We start from the raw sequence: 22,684 nt of genomic DNA, 5'->3' as shown, positions 1-22,684 counted from the left end.
TTTCCCTTTTTTATATATACAATTAATTGTTTCATTTATAAATTAAGGGGTCATGTAATTACTACGATACCACTTAAAAAGACAACCCATTGTATGAGATCGGTGATTAATCGTCTCAAGATATATAGCTTGTCAACGAATGAGACTGTCTATGAGACGACACCAATGTACTTGCCCTATCAAATCATAAGTTTGGTCTTTATTAACAAAGACTTCTTATATACTTTCTTAAACGGAAGCCTCTAAGGCAAGTATCTATACCTTCAACTTTTAACGGATGCAAGTTATGCCATGTGTTTATTCAATTCATGCGCGCGCACACACACAAAAAGAAGTTATGCCATGCGTAGGTGGCTACACTATGTAAGAACCGCCCTATAGTGACGCGCACAAAGGTGACGCGACTTTGTTGCGCGTCACCCAAATATGAAAGGTGACGGCACAGATGAGGCGCGTCACCTTTTATTCTCCTAGAGCCCCCGATTATGCCTCGGCAAAAAGTGGCCCGTCACCTTTGACAGAGGAAAGGTGACGCATCTCATGAAGCCCGTTACCTATAATACAGGTGACGGGCTATATTTGTAGCCCGTCACTTATAATAGTATCATAGGTGACGGGCGTTGTTCACGTAGGTACAGGTGACGGTCCTTAATGAAGCTCATCACCTTTTTAGTGCACATAGGTGATGGGTCTAATTGATTGCAGTCACCTTTGAGCCTGACCTACTAGCACCCGCCGCTCGGGCAGGGTTCCCAGTAGGCGGCGGCTGCAACGGCGGCGGCCATTTTGGGCGATTTTGAGGTCGTGCAAGTTTAGTGCCCCAAATTGTTCCCCCAGTCCCTCTCCTTTCTTTCCTCCCCCTCCTCTTTACTTAATTGTTGGAAAATCTTGTGTTCTTACAGATGTAGATGGAGGATAAGAGTTGGATGGGCCTTCCTAGCCATTGTTGTCCGCAGTACTTGAGAGGGTTGAAGTCTTTCATGGAGATTGCGAGGGCCGACATGGAAGCAAGGTCTAAAACAACAATCTAATGTCCGTGCCTTGATTGCAGAAATGATAAGAAATGATATGCACACTTGATCATTCGTGGATTTGTACCAAATTACACTTGTTGGAATAAGCACGGAGAGGAAGGGCCTAACAAAAGGGGGGAATCCCGTTAAGAAGGGCCAAACCACAGGGAAAGGCAGGATGGTGATCAGGATGGGGATGATGGTCAAGCTTATGATGAGAAATGCATTTTGGAGTGCAATGATGACCAGTTTGATGCGTTGGTCGACAATGTTGAAGACATGATCCATGATGTAAGGGGAGAAGAAGAGGAGATGACGGAAGCTGACCTGCGCAAGTACAGGCAATTTGTTGAAGATTCCAAAAAACCTCTTTATCCCCATTGTGAGAAGTACTCGTGGGTAACCGGGGACTCGAAGCTTTTGCAACTAAAGGCTGCTCATGGTTGGACGGACAAGAGTTTCAAAGGATTGCTTCTTCTCCTGAAGGATATGCTACAAGAGGGAAACGTGCTCCCGGATACTGTGTACAAGGCCAAGCAGATTGTGTGTCCAGTGGGATTGAAAATTGAAAAAAATTCATGCATGCTATAATAGTTGTGTCCTGCTTTGTGGAGAGAATGAAGATCTGGACCGTTGCCCTGAATGTGGAACATCAAGGTACAAGCGTCGAAAGGATGGTGGTGATGATGGAGAGGACAACAATGAGAGGAAGGGGACTCCTAGGAAAGTTGCATGGTACTTTCCTCTGATTTCCAGACTGATGAGGGCATCAGCACGCGACATACATGCCACATGCCGTCTTCCCCAAGTTACAAGTCGTCACCAACTCATTCGCCATGTTCGCTTCGGATTCAGCCGACACCCCTACACGGTTTCAATGATATCTCCTTCATATGATGTCCAAATGATGCGTTTTTGGATACATTGGAATCGGGAGACAAATCGGGAGACAATATCTGGTGATGATGACGCCGTTCTTTTGGTTCTGGTCCTAGCTCTAGAAGGTCCGTTGATCATTCTGTGTGACCACGACAAGGTGTTGCGCCACCTATTTTGGGCCAACTTGGCCTTGTATCGTGATGGGCCTTTGGCCCATGTTGTGGTCGCCCACCCTGGTGCGCCCCAACCCTAGCTCGCCCCTAGGCTAATAAACTCAGTAGCCGTCGCCGTTTAGATGCAGGTTTTGCTTAGATTATTCTGTGTGATATAGTTTTGCCGTTCATCGGTTTGTGGAACCCCAACTCGTGAGTTTAATCATTCATCTGCAAATTGGTTGCATTTCTTCTTGTTCTTGCTTGCGTTCTTCGATTCGCAGGCAAGGATTAGTTTTCTTGGCGAGGTCGACTGTGCATCGCCAGTCGATAACCTGAGGAGACTGTCGGTGTTTACCGCCAAGCTTGCTCAGAGATACCCTTAGCAGTAAGGTTTGTAGGTAGGGATCGACGGCTCTGGAACTCGATGGTGCAAGGAACACAAACATTTAGACAGGTTCGGGCCGCGAGTTGCGTAATACCCTATGTCATGTGTGGTGGTTTGTATTGCCTTAGGTGTTGATATGTTTCGAGGGGGTCCCTGACCGCCCTTATATATCCGGGGGGACAGGGTTACATGGAAAGTCCTAGCTGAGTACAGTTGGAGTCCTACTACAACACGATCGGGTAGTTTTCTTGTACTGCAGTTAGTTTCTACGCCTATTCGGGTAGTTACAAAAGAGGTAAGGTAGATCCATGAGCTATCCCTTACTCTAGAACATTCTACGCCTCTGAGCAGTCCCGCTGCCCCGGGTCTGACAAGCCCCCGAGCTCTTCGTAGCCGAGTCCTACAGGCGTTGAGTACTTCTGAAGATGTCTTCGAGTGCTCCGAGTGCTCTAAAGATCTCATCGAGTGCTTCTGAATCTTCAAGCGAGTACCTCGAGTAATCTTCCAAGTACTTCCGATTGCTTCGAGGCTGTGAGGTGCTCTAGCCCCAAAATCTTGATCATATATGATGCACGAAGTACTCGCGCTCCATATGGAGTAGCCCCCGAGCCTTAGGTTGAATCGTAGAATTAGGCTGAGGGTCACTTCAGTCTTTTTCTTCTTCTTTATTTTTCAAAAAAATTAAAAAATAAATTTCTGATACATATATTCCGCAGCCCCCGAGTCTTGAATTTAAATCCCTTTATTTAGATTTAAGAATCAATGTAAACTCGTGGCAAAAATGAAGACTTCCCTGAAAAGGAAAGAATCCATTGGCATCCCAAATATTGACGAAATTGCCATCAGATGCCATATAAAACCGGTTGAAAACTTCTAAGGGTTTTACCTCTTTGCACTCCTGGCCGCCGTCATATTCAGATTCACATTTGCCTCTTCTCAGTTAGATTCCAAAAGCCCCTCTCGTAGCCCTCGAGCCAAAACTCGTGACTTTGAGATGGCTCCCAAGAAGAACAAATCCAAGGTTGAAGAGGAAACTGTCGCCAATATGTCCACAGGTTGGCGTAAAAGCAAGATGTCCGAGTCGTTGGTGCAAGAATTGGAGAATATGGGTCTTCTCCAATCTCAGGGCGTGATCCAATGGCGCGCTGGTGAAGGGAAAGATTACCCTATGGAAGATACCCTTGAGACTGTTACGTTCCGTGATTTTGTGGAACGTGGTCTCGCTCTTCCTTTGTCGGAATTTTTCTATAAACTGCTCCAATTTTGGGGAATCCAATTACACCATTTTACTCCCCAATCCATCTTACATCTTTCGATTTTCACTCATTTCTGTGAGGCATTCCTTTGAATTCTTCCCCATTTCCACCTTTTTCAACATTTCTTCTTCCTTGTTCCTATCCCGAACGCCACCAATCCTGCCGTCGTCGGGGGATGTGAATTGGTACTCCGGCCTGAAACCCGAGGCGAGTACTTGGCTTATGATCCAACGGGTAAAGGAGCTGAATGGAAAAAGTTCTGGTTCCATGTTGGGAACTTTGAATCCCCGCTTCCAGAAAGGATTGCTGGCGCCCCCCAAATCCAAGAAAGTTGGTCGAGTAAAGGACCTAGTGGCAAGCAAGTTGAAGCCATTCTTCGTGTTATTGCCACTGTTAAAAACAAAGGAATCACTAGAGATCATGTGGTCTTCTCATTTGTTAGTCGCCGCGTGCAACCTCTCCAGCTGCGAAAGCATCCTGGTTTTAGATATGAAGGTAAACAAGATCCCACCCGGATGTCTCCAGAGCCAATGTCTCAATCTGAAGTAATCAAGAGGTGCTGCAAAGTACTCGACAACTTCGACAAGTCTTTGACGCTTCCAATTCTCTTATGGGCACAAAATCCTCCCGAGAATGCCTGGGTACGTGTTTTGAAAACCATGTTGAGTACTTGTAATTAATCATTTTTGATCTTCTGACTAATTCTTGGCTTCTTTCTGCAGAAAAATTATAAGTCCTGGTATTGTATGCCTCCGACTTCTATAAATGCAGATTCTGGTGATAGCAAGAAACGGAAGGCCACTCCCGGATCTTTGTTGCAGAGAAAAGTTCCTCGTCTTGATGCCGGCCAGTAAGTATATAATATTCTGTTGATTTTATCCTGTTTGCCTCAGCTTTCTTATTCAGAATCTTACTTGGCTAGAATCCAATATCTTCCGACTCATGAAAAAGATCAAGTTCAAGACTTCCACAACTGGATGTCGAGTGGTTCGGAGGGAACTAGTCGATCAGCCCTCGAGTCACCTATAATTGGGTTAATCGAGACCCCAGTTGCCAGTTTGCCAAGTGTAGACATAGCTGAAAAACCAAGCGAACCGAGCCCTAAAGCACCTGATCATACTCCTGCGACTGCTGAAGGAGCATCCAATGCTAGTGGATCCAGAGGTAATGGGGCTGAAGGGTCGAAAGGTCCTTCCGTTCGACTGGTTCCCTTCCAATCTATGCCTCAGTCAGCCCAGGAAGAGTTGGGGAAATAATTGTTCGATGATCCTTTATTGACTGTAGACAACATGAAGAAGCTCGCAGATTGTATGCAATGGAGCTTTAAATTTATCAAGGTGAGTCTCCTGCCGCTACTTGTCATCGTCGAGTAGTAATCTGTGTCTGATCAGACTTGCCTTGTATGTTACAGGATGTAGCCAATCGATTTTTCCTAAAGTCTCATGCTCTGTATAAGACTATAGACAACCAAAAGATCTTGGAGGAGCAGAAAGCCATGATTGGCAAATGACTGGATGAGTCCCTTGCTGCTCGTAATAAGCTCTATGAAGCAAATCGACAACATCATCTGGAGATTTGTGATATGAAGTGCCAGATCAAGAATCTTGAAGAAGAAAGATCAAAGCTTCAGGAAGAAAACTCCAAGCTTCAAAAGCAATTTCAGACTTCCCAAGCCTGTAAGTATTCGATTTTTGTCTTGATTTTGCTTTGTCAAATCAATTACTGAGATATCTTCCCATCAGGTTCTCCAGAAGACCATACTCGACTAGTAGTAGTAGCTCAAGCTCTTGTGTATGTGATTGATTCTGAGGAGGGGTCGTCAAATAGCAAGTCCCTGGTGGAGCGTTTAGAAGAAGCTCCCCAGAAGATTTTTGATGTCATGATGGCAACTTCCAAGAATTATCTGGCTCACATGATAAGAGTTGTTAAGTCTTACTTGCCTCACTTCAACTTATCTCCCATAGCTAAAGGAATAGCTCCCAATTACTCTGATGAGAAATTCTGGGACTATTGTAAGGAGTCGGAAGTGATTGCTGAGGAGATTCTGAAGAACATGGCAGAGTAGACTGCTTGTAACAACTTTTATAATCTTCATTGAGTTCTTGTCATTGTTCATAATTTGTGTCCTGTTGGTGTGTCTTCAGAAGCATGATCTGATACTGTAGGATAGATATGAACTAATTGATCAAGCGAGTAGAATACCCGAGTAAGTAAACTTGTAAAGGTATCCCTAAACTACTCGAGAAAGCGAGTAGTGTGTCCCAATCAAGGTCTGGAGTAATCCGCAAGACAAAACTGTTAGGTACAAACCCCGTCGGGTTGCCCGAGATGTAAATATCAAAGGGATATCCAAAGCTTACTCGAGCAAGGTGAGTAAGGTGTCCTTTAACCAAAGACTGGAGTAATCCTTAAGGCAAAACTGTTAGGTATGAACCCCGTTGGGTTATCCAAGATGTAAATGCCAGAAAGATATCCGAAACTTACTTGAGCGAGGCGAGTAAGGTGTCTAATTTGTAGACTGGAGTAACTACTAAGATTGACCTATTAGGGCGAACCCCGTCGGATTGCCCAAGATGGACAAAATGTAGTAGTATTCATAACGTACTCGAGCAAGCGAGTAGTTTTGCCTTTACAACAAGGCTGAAGTTCCTCATAGTTGACCTGTTAGGATGAACTCCATCGAGTTACCCAAGATGGACAACTAGTAAAGGTATCCAAACACCTTCCCGAGCTAGGCGAGTAGGTTGCGCCCTTATATTAAGGGCAAGGATGCGGCTTGTGCAGTTATCCTGATGGAAAACTGTGTAAGCTATCCTGAACTGGTGATGCTGTCTAACGGAGAGATAGCCTTTAATGTAGTAGATATGCTGTTAAGGACCCTTAATAGGTAGTTTTTTTGGTATTGGGGATGAATTTGAGCAATCTGCTGGAGATGCTCTGTTACGTAGGGCAGCTACCCGATCGTCATTTCCCCCACCCCACCCCACCGCACCCTTTCAGCTTCACTTCGTAGGCCCAGACCCCCACCCTCTCTTGCGTGTGAGAGGAGAGCAGGGGGCGGCGATGGTTCCTAGGCGGCGCCCTCGGTGATTCCAGAGGCCAGATCGCCGGAGTCCTCATCGGCGACACCAACTGAGGCCAGACCGCCGGAGTCCTCATCGGCGACACCAACTAGTGTGAGGAGGAGGCGGCGGCGCTATCACTACTATAGAACAGGCCTTTCTTCCAGGCCATTTATCCCGACTGCTTTTGGGCCCGGGACAAAAGGTGGCTTTTGTCCCGGGTCCAACGACTAGCCGGGCCAGCGGGGGGACAGGGGCCTTTTGTCCCGGTTGGAGGCACCAACCGGGACAAAAGATGGACCTTTGGTCCCGGTTGGTGGCTCCAACCGGGACAAAAGGCTGCGCAGTCTTTTGTCCCAGTTGATGACTCCACCCGGGACTAAAGGGGACTTTTTATCCCGGGTGAAGTCTCCACCCGAGACAAAAGTTGCGTCCAGCATTTATTAATTTCCACCGCTCACTTCCTCTCTCTCTCTCATCAGTCTCTTCTTCTCCCTCCCAGATCTCTCCGCCTGCTTTATTCATTTCTCTCCATGATCCATCCCCTTAGCTTCCTCCCTCCCGCTCCCTCATCCCCTTCCTCCCTCCCACTCCCTCCCTTCCTTAGCTTTTGCGGCAGCCGGCGATGATGGCTGCTTCTGCTTGCCTCCTTCCATCGTCTCTGCTCCTCCTCTGTCTCACTGTTGTGTTGTGGCCTTTCCATGGCCTCATGATGAGTGCAGCTCGAGGGAGCTGGCCCGTTCTCCTGTTGGGCTGCTCCCTGCCAAGTCGCGGTCGCCGCTCTGTCGTGGCGCGCGGCATCTCCACAGGGGCTGTCTGCCCGGCAAGCCGCAGGAGAAGCGGCCAGGCTCTGGCTGGCTCAGACGGGAGGCGCAGCCCGGATCTGGCCGGCTCCGGCGAGAGGCACGGCCGGCTAGCCCCGGCGGTAGCAGCAGCTCGGCTCGGCCTCGGCGGGTGCTAGCGGGAGCGGTGCGTCCAGGCCGGCGAGTAGGTTGCGCCCTTATATTAAGGGCAAGGATGCGGCTTGTGCAGTTATCCTGATGGAAAACTGTGTAAGCTATCCTGAACTGGTGATGCTGTCAGACGGAGAGATTGCCTTTAATGTAGTCGATATGCCGTTAAGGACCCATACTTCATTAAAGAGATCAACTGACAACACTAGATTGCTTGGATCAAGGATAAAACTTGCGCAAGTGCTCGATGTTCCAGGAATTCGGTACCTCACTGCCATCTGCATTAATGATTTATATGATCCTGGTCTTGTAACCTTAGTTATGATGAATGGACCCTCCCATCTGGAATTTAACTTGTGCAGTCCTGTCTCATCCTGAATCCTGCGTAGTACTAGATCTCCCATGTTGAAGGATCTTTGCTGGACATTACGATCATGATAGCGTCTGACTCCTTGGAGATATCTAGCCGATTGAGTTAAGGCATTGATTCTGGCCTCTTCGACTGAGTCTAACTCAAGTTGTCGAGCTTCATCTGCTTCTCCTTCTTGATAGGCTTCTACTCTTGGAGATTTCCACATAATATCAGTGGGTAGTATAGCTTCAGACCCGTAAGTGAGGAAGAAAGGAGATTGTCCAGTTACTTTGCTAGGCTAGGTTCGCAGCCCCCAGACTACGTGAGGTAGTTCTTGAATCCACTTGCCACCTTTCTTGGTATTGGCGTCATAGAGTTTTTTCTTCAAGCTGTCGAGTACTAAACCATTGATGCGCTCAACTTGACCATTTGCCCGAGGATGAGCTACTGAAGCATACTTAACCTCAATGCATGAGTTGTCACAGAAATCCCAAAAAGATTATGACGTGAAGTTGGAGCCAAGATCTGTAATAATAGTGTGAGGAAAGCCAAATCGGTGGATAATGTCAGATATGAAATCCACTGCTCTGTCGGATGAGGTCTTGACAATGGGCTTGTACTCGATCCACTTGGTGAACTTATCGACTGCTACCAGCACATGATTGAATCCTCCTAGAGCTACGGTTAAAGGTCTGATCATGTCCAAACTCCAACAGGCGAACGACCATGATGGAGGAATTGTTATCAGATTGTGTGCTGGAATGTGAGTCTTTTTGCCGAAGAATTGGCAGCCAGGGCATCGCCTGACAAGGTCTTCTGCGTCTGAAACAGCTGTTGGCCAGAAAAAACCTAACCTATAAGCTATGCCGACCAGTGTCCTTGATGCAGCGTGGTTGCCACAAACTCCTTCATGTATTTCTCGTAGGATGTCTTTACCTTCTTCAAGGGTAACACACTTCATGAGGATGCCTGAAGCGCAGCGCATGTATAGGTTGTCGCTAATAGGACGAAACCCTTGCTGCGCCTAGTGATGCGGGCAGCTTCAGCGCTTTTAGGATCGACATGTGGTGGAAGCTTGAACTCCTTGATGAAGTCGATAAACTGAGTCCGCCAATCTTCTTCGATCATCAGTACTTCTCTGACTGTGGCAGGGGCCTCCGTGTCAGTGACTTGTTGGCTTTGTACCTTGACTGATGGGTGATGAAGTTCATGGACAAAGACTCCCGGTGGAATAGCTGCTCGAGTAGAGCCAAGTTTGGAAAGGACATCAGCTCCCACATTATTGTCACGATCGACGTGGTGGATCTCCAACCCTGAGAACTTGTTTTCGAGCTTTCTGATTTCTTCAATGTATGCATCCATGGTATCCTTGTTGATGTCCCACTCCTTATTAACTTGTTGGGCGATGAGTAGAGAATCGCCGTAAACGAGTAGTCGCTTTATGCCGAGGGAGACTGCTAGTCGAAGACCGTGTAGCAGTGCCTCGTATTCAGCTTCATTGTTAGAAATCTTGAACATGATTTGGAACACATACTTTAGTTGCTCTCCCTTGGGGGAGATGAATAAAACTCCCGCGCCGCCTCCGTCGAGCTTGTGTGAGCTGTCAAAGTACATTACCCAATGCTCTGGAACATTATGAGGTGTTGGAATCTGATTTTCCCTCCATTCAGCTAAGAAGTCGACTAGTGCCTATGACTTGATTGCTGTTCTTGGCTTGAAGTTGATTTCCAAAGCTCCCAGTTCAACAGCCCACTTTGATATTCGTCCGGTGGCATCCCGATTGTGGAGTATATCCCCCAATGGGAAGTCAGTTATCACTGAGATCTTGTACTCGTCGAAGTAATGCCGGAGTTTCCTGGAGGTGATTAGAATTCCATACAGAAGTTTCTGAATTGATGAATATCTAACCTTTAATTCAGAGAGTACTTCGCTGATAAAGTATACTGGTCTCTGGACGCCATAGGCATGGCCTTCCTCCGGTCGTTCCACTACTATCGCTGTACTGACTACATGAGTAGTTGCAGTGATGTAGAGGAGTAGTTCCTCGCCCGGTAGTGGAGTTGTCAGAATTGGTAGTGACTGGAGGTAATGCTTGAGGTCCTCGAGTGCTTCTGCAGCTTCTGTAGTTCACTCGAATTTATCTTGTCGCTTTAAGAGCTTGAAGAAGGGTAGGCCCCGTTCGCCAAGCCTAGACAAGAATCTGTTCAAGGCTGCCATGCAGCCTGTAAGCTTCTGGTCGTCCTTGATGGTAGCTGGAGCATCCATGGCCATGATGGCGTTGATCTTCTCTGGATTGGCTTCAATTCCTCGGTTACTGACGATGAATCCGAGTAGTTTTCCAGAGGGTACGCCAAAGATGCACATAGTTGGATTAAGCTTCCAGCGGAATTTCTGGAGGCTATTGAAGGTCTCTTCCAGGTCAGTAATGAATTGATCCTGGGTCTTGGTTTTGACAACGACATCGTCAACATAGGCTTCAACATTGTGATGTAGCTGGTCGGCGAAGCACAGCTGTATCGCACGCTGGTAGGTAGCACCAGCGTTCTTCAACCCGAAGGACATGATCTTGTAGGCATATGCCCCGTAAGCGGTGATGAACGCCGTCTTGATCTGGTCTTCTTCTTTCAGGGCGATCTGATGATACCCTGAGTAGCAGTCAAGGAAGGATAATAGGACACATCCTGCTGTCGAGTTGATTATTTGGTCAATGTGTGGTAGCCCAAAAGGATCCTTTGGGCAGTGCTTGTTTAGATCGGTGTAGTCGACGCACATCCTCCAGTCGTTGTTGTTCTTCTTCTGGACGAGCACAGGGTTAGCCAGCCATTCGGGAAGATAGACTTCCTTGATGAAGCCTGCTACGAGTAGTTTTGCCAGCTCTTTCTTGATGGCTTCTCGCTTGTCCGGTGAAAAATGTCGTAACCGTTGCTTCTTCGGTATGGCTTTAGAGTCGACCTTCAAGGCATGCTCGATCAACTCCTTGGGCACCCCTGGCATATCCATTGGTTTCCATGTGAATACGTCTCGGTTGGCCCTAAGGAAGTTGACGAGCTCGAGTTCCTATTTATCACCCAGTCCTGCTCCGATGATGGCTGTTTTGGAGTCGTCTCCCTCTTGTAACTGGATAGTCTTGGTGCCCATATCACCGGTTGGTTTAACTGATGATTAGCTTGATTTCTTGGAAGGCATTGACTCCTTGAGTGAGAGTTCCTTAGCAGCAGCAAGTATTTCACTGACAGAGCTAGGAACCCGGATAGTGGAGGCATGATCTATTGCTTCCTCGTCACACTGGAAAGACTTGAGGAGGTCTCGCTGCAGTGAAAGGACTCCTGTGTTGCCTGGCATCTTGACGAGCAGGTAGACATAGTGCGGTACTGCCATGAATTTGGCTAGTGCAGGTCTTCCCAAGATAGCGTGGTAGGAAGATTCGAAGTCGACTACTTCAAATTTGATGTATTCTGTCCGGAAGTTTTGTTCTGTACCAAATGTGACTGGGAGAGTGACTGAGCCAATTGGAGTAGAGGAATTTCCGGGGACGATGCCGTAGAACGGAGCCTTGCTTGGAGTGAGTAGACTTATGTAGTTGAGGCCCATCTTTACCAATGTGCTTGCAAAGATCCGGTTGAGCCCACTTCCACCGTCGATGAGTACTCGAGTAAGCTTGGAGCCCTGAACGACTGGATCGAGTACTAGCGGGAACTTTCCAGGTTCAAAGAAGCTGGTCCATTGATCTTCCATGGAGAAGGTAATGGGGACCTCGCTGTATTTGAGTGGCCTCTGAATTGCTGGCTCAACTGAGATGATCTCTCTGAGTAGGAGCTTTTGAGCTCTTTTGGAGAAGCTGGGATCTCCTCCAAATATGATGTTGACGACGTTTTGTTGCTGTTGGAAACCATCATGGTCTTTCTTGTCGTCTTTATCATCCTTGTCTTGTTCTTTCTTAGGAGGGACTGCGGGTGCCAACTGGAAGGATTTGCGCAGGATCGTACATTCCCACATCGAGTGGTTGCTCTTGGGATGGATTGGACATCTCTTGTTGTGGAGAATCTTGTCGAACTGGTCCTGCGGCTTGTCGCTCTTCTTACCATGCGATGTGCGATCCATAGTGCCGACTGTATCGTCAGGCTTACGCTTGCGCGCAGGATCCCGCTGGTTGCTGGGCCCTCCCCGATCGTTGTGGCGCTTCCCGTTGTTGTCGTTGTTACGGCGGGGAAAGCAACTGCGTTCTTGCTCCTCTTCATCTGCCCAGTGCTGCATCATGTCCCGCAGATCTACCACTGTTTTGGGGCAATTACGCCCGAAGTCGCGGTACAGGGATTGGACGGTGATGCCACTCTGGAAGTAGTCGATGACGTCGTCGTCGGCGACGTTGGGGATGGTAGCTCTTGTGTCGAAGAAGCGCTTGACATAGGATCTGATCAACTCGCTTTGCTCCTGCTTGATCATGGACAAGGCGTGGCGAGTAGCTACTCGGTGTAGCGATCCTTGGAAGTTGTCGACGAACGCCTTCTTGAGGTCGTCCCATGAGTGGATTGACTCACGCGCCAAGCTTTTGAGCCATGTGAGGGGTGCGGGCTCCAAGGCCATTGGGAGGTAGAGGACCTTGGTGTTGGTGTCTCCCCCTGCAACACTAATAGCAGTCGAGTATAAACGTAACCATTGAGCACGGTCTTGCTTACCATCGTACTTTTGGATGTTCGTAGGCTTGAAATCTTTCGGGTACTCGATGTTGTCGAAAGCCCTGCTCAGGGCTTGGAAGCGATCGGAGTTGTCCGCAAGCTGTGTTCTGCGTCTTGCGTTGATGATGTCCCGTGCGTCCATGATGGAATTGGCTACTTCTTCCCTATTGTGCCCATGGTTGCTGTTGTTGCGGTTTGGCTGAGGCCTAGGGGCTTGGTTTACTGGAGGTTGGCCACCCCTGGGGCGATGGCTTCTCGTGACTTCTTGATCCTCTTGATTTCTTCGGTTCTGCTACTCCTGCTGTTGTTGACGCTGGTGGCCTCCGGGGGTACGGCTTGCCTGAGGTATGACTGTTGCAGTAGCTCTTGATCGTGTGCCATGGAGTGATGACAGTGGGTTTTGTCTCTCGAGTTGTTCAACAGCGTTCTTGGTGAGATTTATGACTCGGTCTATCTCTGGATTCTAGGGCATCGTCATGAGTCGCAGGGTTGCTTCTGTCATCGCAGCAATTGGTGTTCTGAAAACCGGATCTGCAACGTTGTTGAACTCGTTGTTGAGGTTGCGCGGTGGAATTCGAGCACATTCAGCTGCATGAACCCTGCGTGCTTCTTTACGTTGATTCCTTGCCCTGCGGGCTGTGCAAGTGGCTTCGTCTTCATCAGCTTGAGCGTCTTGGGTCAGATTGTCTGCTGAGATCTGATCCAAGGCTTTGTTTGGATCATGGTGGCTAGGAGCACCTCCAGGTTGGATGATTACTGGAACCAAACGCTCGTGAGAGAAGCTTTCCAGGTCTGATTCGTAATCTGCTAAGACAGTTCCACCAGAGCCAGTTTCCCTCTCAGTTTCGAGGGGAGTGCCGTGTTGAAACGAGAGATCATCAATGCTGGCGACTTCTCGCAGATTGTCGAGTAGTTCTGTGAGGATATGGCTTCGGCAAGATTTGAGTTGCATCTTAGCCAGTGCATTGGTGATGAAGTCCAGGCTGTCTTGAGGTGACTCGACTGGATCTGGATATTTGTCGAAAACAGGTGCCTCCCGACTAGCGGTAACTGATTGGCTTTCAACGTGGACTAGGCGATCCAAGCTACTTTCATAGATGGATCTAATCATCTGTCTATAAACGGATGATGAATTGCCCAATCCAAAAATGGGTTGAGCAAAATTAGTCCCAATCCGAGTGGATTTTGGTTTGAGATCAATCTGAGTCCGAGTAGAACTCGAGTTGTCTTCGAGTTTCGGCTCGATCTCCTTGGCGAGGTCGGGAAGCAACATAACATCGTGATCATGAGATCTGGCGAGCTTGTTGGAGTCTTCCGACGTGGAGCTCTTCAGCGTGGGAGAGTTGGTTAAGTGGCTATCGAAGCCGCCTGAACCATTGGCAACGCAGACCCACGAACTGAAGATGAAGGTGGCGCCTTGAGGAGGCGCCATGGTGCTGAAAGCGAAAGTGGCCATCAAACTCGCTGATGAACTCGCCGAGTCCCCTACCTGGCGCTCCAGCTGTTGGTGTTTACCGCCAAGCTTGCTCAGGGATACCCTTAGCAGTAAGGTTTGTAGGTAGGGATCAACGGCTCTGGAACTTGATGGTGCAAGGAACACAAAGATTTAGACAGGTTCGGGCCGCGAGTTCCGTAATATACTATGTCCTGTGTGGTGGTTTGAATTGCCTTAGGTGTTGATATGTTTCGAGGGGGTCCTGCCTGCCCTTATATATCCGGGGGGACAGTGTTACATGAAAAGTCCTAGCTGAGTACAGTTGGAGTCCTACTACAACACGATCGGGTAGTTTCCTTGTACTACAGCTAGTTTCTATGCCTATTCGGGTAGTTACAAAAGAGGTAAGGTACATCCATGAGCTATCCCTTACTCTAGAACATTCTATGCCTGTGAGTAGTCCCGCTGCCTCGGGTCTGATAGAGACGTGGTGCTGCGATTGTGGGGTTTGGATCATGTTGTTCCGAAGCCGGATCGATTTGTGTTGCGACTCCACCAAATTTAGAGTTATCAGAATCTTTCGGAAGATTGGGAACCCTAGCCCACATCACAGACTACAGCGGAAGTTTGCAAATAGGAAGGAGGCAAAGTTATTGTGTTGGCATGAGGAGGGTCGTAATAAAGACACAATGATACGTCATCCTGCAGATTGTGCTCAATGGAGACATATTGATAACACCTATGGCTGGTTCGGGAATGATCCTAGGAATATTAGGTTTGCTCTCAGCACAGATGGAATGAATCTCTATGGAAACATGAGTACCTCACATAGCACGTGGCCTGTTCTATTATCAATTATGAATCTCCCGCCATGGCTTTGGAATAAACGCAAGTATATCATGTTGTAAACATTGGTCTCAGGACCGAAACAACCCGGTGATAAAATTGATGTGTTCCTCCGGCCCCTCATAGATGATCTCCAGCTCATTTGGAAAGGTGAGGTCATTAGGGATGCTGTCATCAATGACCGCTTCACTTTACATGCTATGTTGATGACCACCATTAGTGACAATCCGGCTCATCGTAATTTGTCCGAGCAGAGCAAAAGGAAGGGTCAAGGTTGCTCCCACTGCTTGTCAGAGACATGTTCCTTGTGGCTGCAGCACTCGAACAAATTTGCATACTTGGGCCACAGGCGATGGCTGCCAATGAATCACACGTACTGAAGCATGGACAGACAGTTTGATGGTACAAGGAAGTTACGAAATCCTCCACCAAATTTATCACGGAGTGATGTGTACAAGGAGGTTAAGGATATCCCTTCAGTTCTTGGCAAGCAGAAATGTGGAGTTCCTGAGAATGACGTAGGGATGTGGAATAAGAAATCCATACTATGGGAGTTAGAGTATTGGCACATCTTAGCAGTCTGACATTCAATTGATACCATGCATTTAAAGAAAAACATTTGTGAGAGCCTTGTCGGCACATTGTTGAACACAAAGGGTAAAGGAAAGGACCACGAGAACGCCAGAGCTGATCTGGAAGAGATGGGCATTCGTCCTGAGCTTTATGCCCAAGAAGCGGAAAATGAGAAAGATCTTCCTGTAGCCGCCACCACAAGTACAAAAAGGAGAAGAAAGAATTATGCGAATTCTTGCGTAGCATAAAATTTCCCTCAGGATACGATTCCAACTTTGCCAGGCTTGTCAACATGAAAGAACCGAAGCTCAATTTTGCCATGATGAAGTCTCATGACTGTCACGTCCTTATGATGTCAATACTGCCTATAGCAATCAGGAATGCGCTCCCTGTGAAGGTTTGTGAGACAATCATGAGCCTCTGCTTCTTCTTCACTGCCATAGAGCAAAAGGTCATTGACGATGAATCGCTACCAGCTCTAGAGAGACGGTTACAGGAGACACTGTGTCTGATGGAGGCCTTCTTCACTCCCACGTTTTTTGATATTATGGTTCACCTCACGATTCACCTTGTAACAGAGATACACTACCTTGGCCCCTCTTACCTCCACCATATGTTTCCTTACGAGAGATACATGGGTATCCTGAAGTCATTTGTAAATAGTCGTACATATCCGGAGGGAAACATCATCAGCCGATACGGGACCGAGGAGGCTGTTGAGTGGTCGATGAGTTACTTGGATCTAGATAACCTAATTGGAGTGCCTCATTCAAGACACGAAGGTAGGTTGGATGGGGTTGGGGCTCTAGGGAAGAAGACTATGAATCCGGAATGGAAATCGTGCGATCAAGCCCATTTTCTTGTTCTAGAACACATGGAGGTGGTGGAGCCATATGTACTCGAGCACAAACAGCTTCTAGTGCAGCAAAATCCTAAAAGAGGTGATGCTTGGGTCGCCAAGAAGCACATGAATGAGTTCAACAATTGGTTCAAAGACTGTGTGACAGCAAGCGATGTATCGACTGATGATGAGATTAAGAAGCTAGCTGCAGGCCCTATATTCACTGTGACGACATATGATGTTTATGATATCAATGGATACACATTTTACACATTAAAATAGGAGCAAAAAAGCATCTACCAGAACAGTGGGGTCTGCATTGATGCTTATGATAACAACATGCAAAAGGCCCCATACTATGGTCAAATAGAGGAGATATGGGAGCTCAACTACCTGGCATTCAAGGTTGCCCCATTCAAATATTGCTGGGTTCAAGGGTCACAGGGAGTAACACGTAAGAAGAATGGGTTTGTCAGCGTTGATCTTCGCAACATTGGGTACAAAACAGAACCCTTTGTTCTAGCAAAAGATGTGCAGCAAGTGTTTTATGTGCCTGATATAGTGAGGCCAACCCCGCATATTGTCCTTCCTGGCAAGAGAAGGATCGTTGGGGTGCAAGATGCAGTGGATGAGGAGGAGTTTAATCAGTTTGATGAAATTCCTCCTTTCGCAACTTGTGAACTACCCTGCCTAACTGCCAACGAGAAGACTCCATACCTGCGCACCGACCATAACGAAAAAATCCATGTGAGGTCAAAGTCAGGCCACGGATGTGGATGTGGACGTGGACGTTGATGTAAAGGAACCAACTATAAATGTATGACAATGTATTTTGATGTAATATATTTCTAGTGTAATGTACATTTTAAGTGTTGTCTGAACTTGCTATCTGAATGTATGACAATGTATTCTGACGTCCCAAATTCTGAATTCTTTTGTCTAAACTTACTATCTGGTGATGCATCAAAGGCGACGGGCAACAAATATAGCCCGTCACCTATAGTAGACTGGGAAGGTGACGGACCACTTAAGTAGCCCGTCACCTCTCAGACAAAAGTGACGGGCAAAGCATGTGGCCCGTCACCTCTCGCGTAACCAGATCCACATCTCAGCACCCATTATCGTCTCCCATTTCAAACCCTCATCTGCCTCATCATCCCCTGATCCTGTCACGCTCACCTGCTCCGGTCGCGCTCGCCACCACATCCCCTCCTCCTGCCATGTGCTTGCGGCCTCGCCTCCTCCTGTCGCGCGCTTGCCGCCTCACCTCCTGCTGTCGTGCGCTCGCCTCCTCCGGTCGCGCCTCCTCCACGCGCCACTTCTCGGAGCCCACCTGCTGCCGCAGATCCACCGCCGTCGCGACACCAGGCACCCGTCCGCCAGCCCTGAGCCCCCGCCCGTAGTCAAGATTGAGGTCCGGGCCTCGCGCCACTAGGCGCATGCCCGCTGCAGCCTCCTCGTCGCGCCCGTCGTCTCCAGCCTCGACCTCCACCTCCTCAGCTCTTGGTAATTATCAGAGGCCTTCTTTCTTTTTCTTTTTTTTTGTGTTCATTCGTGACCATTTTTGGCAAATGATGATATGGGGGATGGATTGACCTTTTTTGAAATGCTAAATAATTTTTTAGGATCACTACAAGCAGCCATGTCTAAAACTGGATTCTCCAACTCTAAGAATTCAAGTTCACAACTAGCGCCATCGGGACAGACAACTGCATGTAGCACCTCCCAACCTAGGAAGCCAAGAACACAGACAAAGTGACCAACAGACGTCGTAAAAGCTGAGGGCATCGACAGCGACAGGGTCGCAACTGATGATGCTGGTCTGAAACGGTGGCGAATGCTCTGTGGATTAATCGCCGGAAAAAGGGTTGGAATCAATGTCAATTTTGATGCTATGGACGAGCCCACACGATAGGCCTTCTTCGAGATCATTCCGCAATTCTTGGAGTTTCCTGAGGGCACAACTAAGGCACAAATGAATCTTGTAAGATGAACTGCATTGAAGTCAATCTGTAAGCTCCACAGGCACTTCAAGTCCACTCTGGTATGAAATTTTGCCAACAATGGCACGGAGCCCTTCGACATGCACAAGCACTTGGATCATCGAGACTGGGAGACGTTCATCGAGAATACCACCTCTGAGCAGTTCTTAGAGAAGAGTGGGCAGTTCAAGAACCTTAGTGGTAGGATCACGGACAACCATCCCTAGGTCCAGAGGGCTATGCTGGGAAGGAGAAGGGGAAGTGTCGCAAAGAGGATGAGGCAATGGATGTGGCGGGGTCTGAGAACCCTTGGAAACAGTTTTCTGGACGGTCAGCGCCATATTTAAGGGCCAGGGCTGATCCAACACGATCCACCTAGGAAATCACCTGGGGTAGCAACGGTACCAAGAGGCTAGCCGACCGGGTGATCGAGCTGAAGGATAAAGAGAGCGGTGCAAGAGAACATGACATCCTGTCCACTGCCATTGATACGCTAGAGCACAGAGGTCGCGTGCTGGAGTCTCTAGTTTGAAGGGTTGGAAGGGAGGCTTCGGACCAGAAAATGAAGCCTTGTGGAAGAAGAAGAAAAGGACATCTGTGGATCCGGAGCGATTGAAAAGAGAGATAATGGATGAAATATTTGGGAAGCTCAGGGCAGCGGGTATTGATGTTGACACAGCATTAGGTGCGTCCCATGGCAAGAGCAGTTGCGTCTCTAAGGAGGTGGATCAGCAACTAGAACATAGGCAACTTGAAGGAGCAGTAGGTGCACCGTCCTCACCCTCCCCCTCCCCCGTGGTGGCCCCGACAAATGCCTGCATTCTAGCCATGATGAGCAGGACACATTCGACACATTTGACCAGCTAAATGGTCCAACTGCCTGCAGCCTTAAAGTTGGAGGTTTCTCAATATTGTTGATGGAGCTAGCACAGGGGTTTGTGCTACCGAGGACAAGGTCTGCAACACGGTGTCAGTGCAGGATGGGTATGTCATGGTGAAGATTGATCACGTCCATCCAAATGCAGAACCCTTCCCTCTCGATGTCCCGAAGACAGCTGCCAATATTTTTACTTTGGGGGATGCCCGTAACATGCAGATCCAGTGGAAGAAAAGTGCAATTAGGATCCTGCCCCCTTGGTCGGTCCACTGCATCATCTTTAGGACAACCCTCAGCTACTGGTTCACAAAAGCGGCCACGCACCCCAACGCCTGAACTTGTGAAAGCTGACACTGCAACGAGCCCCCCAAAGAAAAAGGGATGAAGCACCCCAAAGAAAAAGGCAAGGGTAATGCGGCAGCAGCAAAAAAGGCAAAGGAAGCCAAGGGTAAGGCGGCACCCAATGAACCCCAAGCAAAGAGTGCATGGACTTCTGCTCACCCCAAGTTTGTAATGGGCAAGCCAATGATGACAGCGGAGGATCTAGACGCTGCAGGGGTGAATACCAGGGGACTCCACAAACACTACATTACCCATGGCATGAACGAAGGGCGGTCAATCGTGGGTGAATTCAAGAAGGGGGACTTGCACAGTGGGCCTAATTATTTCTCCGTTGCATGGTCTGATCTCTACAACGTCTTCAACCTCGATGCCTTGGACGTCTCACTCATTCGTTGCTTGACACTGTGAGTATATATAGTACAAATGATTATTCACAATCATTCTTGTATTACTTCATAATCACCTATGTCAGCTACCTAAAAACTAATATATTTGTATGTAGGCAATTAAACAAACAATCAAAGGAACGTCACCTCGGTGTTGCTTTCATTGACCCCCAATCCTTCTCAGCCACCGTCATCAATCAAGACCCGGACCATGTAGCAAAGACCATCGAAGATGTCTTGAAGTCTAACGATGTAGGTTGTGTTCTTGCCGCGCACCACACAGGCTCCCACTATTTGCTAGTCGTCATCTGTCCGATGTGGGAAAAAGTGTGGTACTTGGACTCTGCTAGACCACGCAACGACTACGGCAGGGACTACACCAGCATCAAGACAGTTATCGATCGGTATATCTCTGACTTACCACATTTGCAATTTTCTCATTTGCGACCGGTCACATATTTTGCAGCTAACGACATCCATAACGCCTAATGCAGTGGTTTCTCCTCCTTTCGAGCCGACCACCATCTTCCGAAAACCATTGACACACGTGACCGATTTTTCAATATATCTCTAACGGCGCGCATTCTATCTTTTCATGATTTGAACAAATATATTTGACCTAACACTATATCATCTTGTGCAGTGCATGCAACAAGGATCTGGAAATGAATGCGGGTTCTATGTTGCATACCACATGATCCGGATTACTGCAACTTTCAAAAATCAAGGAGTAAAAGTAAGCCTTAGTCAAATGTAATATTATATATATATATATATATATATATATATATATATATGTGTGTGTGTGTGTGTGTGTGTGTGTGTGTGTGTGTGTGTGTCGTGCATACACTCATCGTTTGACTGCCTCTACTTCTTGCTAGGGCATCCGGGATGACAAGGAGAGATTGGAGAAGCAGCAGCTCGTGGCTATTAGATAAAAACTGGCCTCCTTCTTGGTAGACGTTATAAGCTTGCCTCCTTCTTTGTTTATATACTACTAGTAGTTTCCTCCTACTCCCTCCAGTTCCTAGAACAAGAAGTTGTTTTGGACAATGACACAGTCTCTAAGAAACAATTTTGACCACTACTTTTTTATAAAATATTCACAAAATATAGTCAAAGTATATACTTTTATGAAAATATATTTCATTACGAATCTACTTACATCACTTTCATATTTCGAAACTCAACACAAAAAGATCTATTTTAGTCTAAGTTTAAAATGTTTGACTTAGGACAACCTCAAAACCACTTGTTTTAGAGAACCAGAGGGAGTATCGGATTTTTTTTTTGACGCCTCAGGACAAAAAAAAAACATAACTAGCTGTAGGCCAATTTGCCATTTAATTCCAATTTCCTGTTGCAAATGTTGGACGGCTTATTAATTTGCACTGTGGAGCCCCCAAACAAGCAGGTGGAACTATTCACCCTAGTCTCCGAGAATCTTCTGACTCAGAAACCTATACACACTCACTAAGGGCCCCTTCTTACTTATCTACACTTATCTTTTTCCGGTTTCTTGAGAAAACTATACTACTTGAAAAACCAAATCATAGAAACTACACTATATATGAGTTTATGTCCCGCGTTTCAATGGGACTCCCTGGCAGTATGGCTTTGACTCTTTCTTTCTTGTCCCGCAAAATAGAGTGCGCCGAAGCTTCTATTTATAGGCGAGCCTATTCTTTAGCAGAATAATTTCTTTAAACAAGTCCTTTTTTTAATAGACTGTAACATAGATAATTTGCTCTGAATTCATGTCCTCCATTAGTGCGAAAAAGAATGAATCCCTTGAGCCCCCCCCCCCCCCCCCCCCCCCGCCCTATCGACACACGCCTTAATCCCGATCACATCCTGAGGCAAAAATAGAGTGAATAATTAAAAGAGTACTCCACCACGAGGAGCAAAAACACGTTCAGCCAATCCTCACTCGACGGTTCCGTCCTTGCTTAGGAAAAAGCCGAACCACTCGCAGATGGATCCTTTTTTTTTCGACCTTTACAGCTCACTCTGTCAGTCCACTAACACCACACATATTCACATCATGAGAGAATAGATTCCAGATAAAAAGTATACTAGCACATATTCACGTCATGAAAGATTAGATTCCAGATTTAGGGTATAAAGTATATAGCTCGGATGCAGGCGCTACAAAAATTAAAAGATCTAGAAAGACATACAGATGGATATATAGGCCCGGTTTGGATCCACCTAGTTTAGTTTTTGAGAATCTGGCTTTGGAAACGGGATGATATCCAAACAGGTCAGTTTTTTTTCTAATATTTTGGAATTAAACTACCTAGATTCGTCTTAAAAAAACCAGGCACCTATTTTAACCCCCGGTGCGCGGGGCACGACGATGGGCGGCGGGGTGTTGACCACGACTGGGTGTGAGGACAGATAGCAAGTCGTCGACCACACCTTTGGCACGACAACGGCTGGCGAGGCGTCGGCCCTTGCAGGCGCGGCCGTTGCTGGTGGTACGTGAGCTGGGTCCATAATCTTTGTTTTTGTGACTAGCTGGGTCCATAATCATGCACGCCAATCATCTGCAACCTCCGATCCTTTAGGCTTCATGCCTTTATCAAAGTGTCTGGCACCTTCTTTATTTCTCTTCTTCTCCTTTTTGAAAGGGAACAGGCCCGTCGATGGCCCCGGGCCAGCTTGGCGA

General features: G+C 47.4%; 1 long non-coding RNA gene across 1 annotated transcript; it reads left to right on the top strand.

The window, feature by feature from the left end:
* Positions 1 to 17,983: 17,983 nt before the first annotated feature.
* LOC120658807 lies at positions 17,984 to 21,119 on the top strand. Its single transcript, XR_005668851.1, has 3 exons — positions 17,984 to 20,031; positions 20,130 to 20,749; positions 20,895 to 21,119. It is a non-coding gene; the product is annotated as an uncharacterized LOC120658807 (long non-coding RNA).
* The last annotated feature ends 1,565 nt before the right edge of the window (positions 21,120 to 22,684 follow it).

Source organism: Panicum virgatum, chromosome 2N (assembly GCF_016808335.1).
Source record: "Panicum virgatum strain AP13 chromosome 2N, P.virgatum_v5, whole genome shotgun sequence".
Classification (NCBI taxonomy): Eukaryota; Viridiplantae; Streptophyta; class Magnoliopsida; order Poales; family Poaceae; genus Panicum; species Panicum virgatum.
This window is presented reverse-complemented; position numbering and strand designations above follow the sequence as displayed.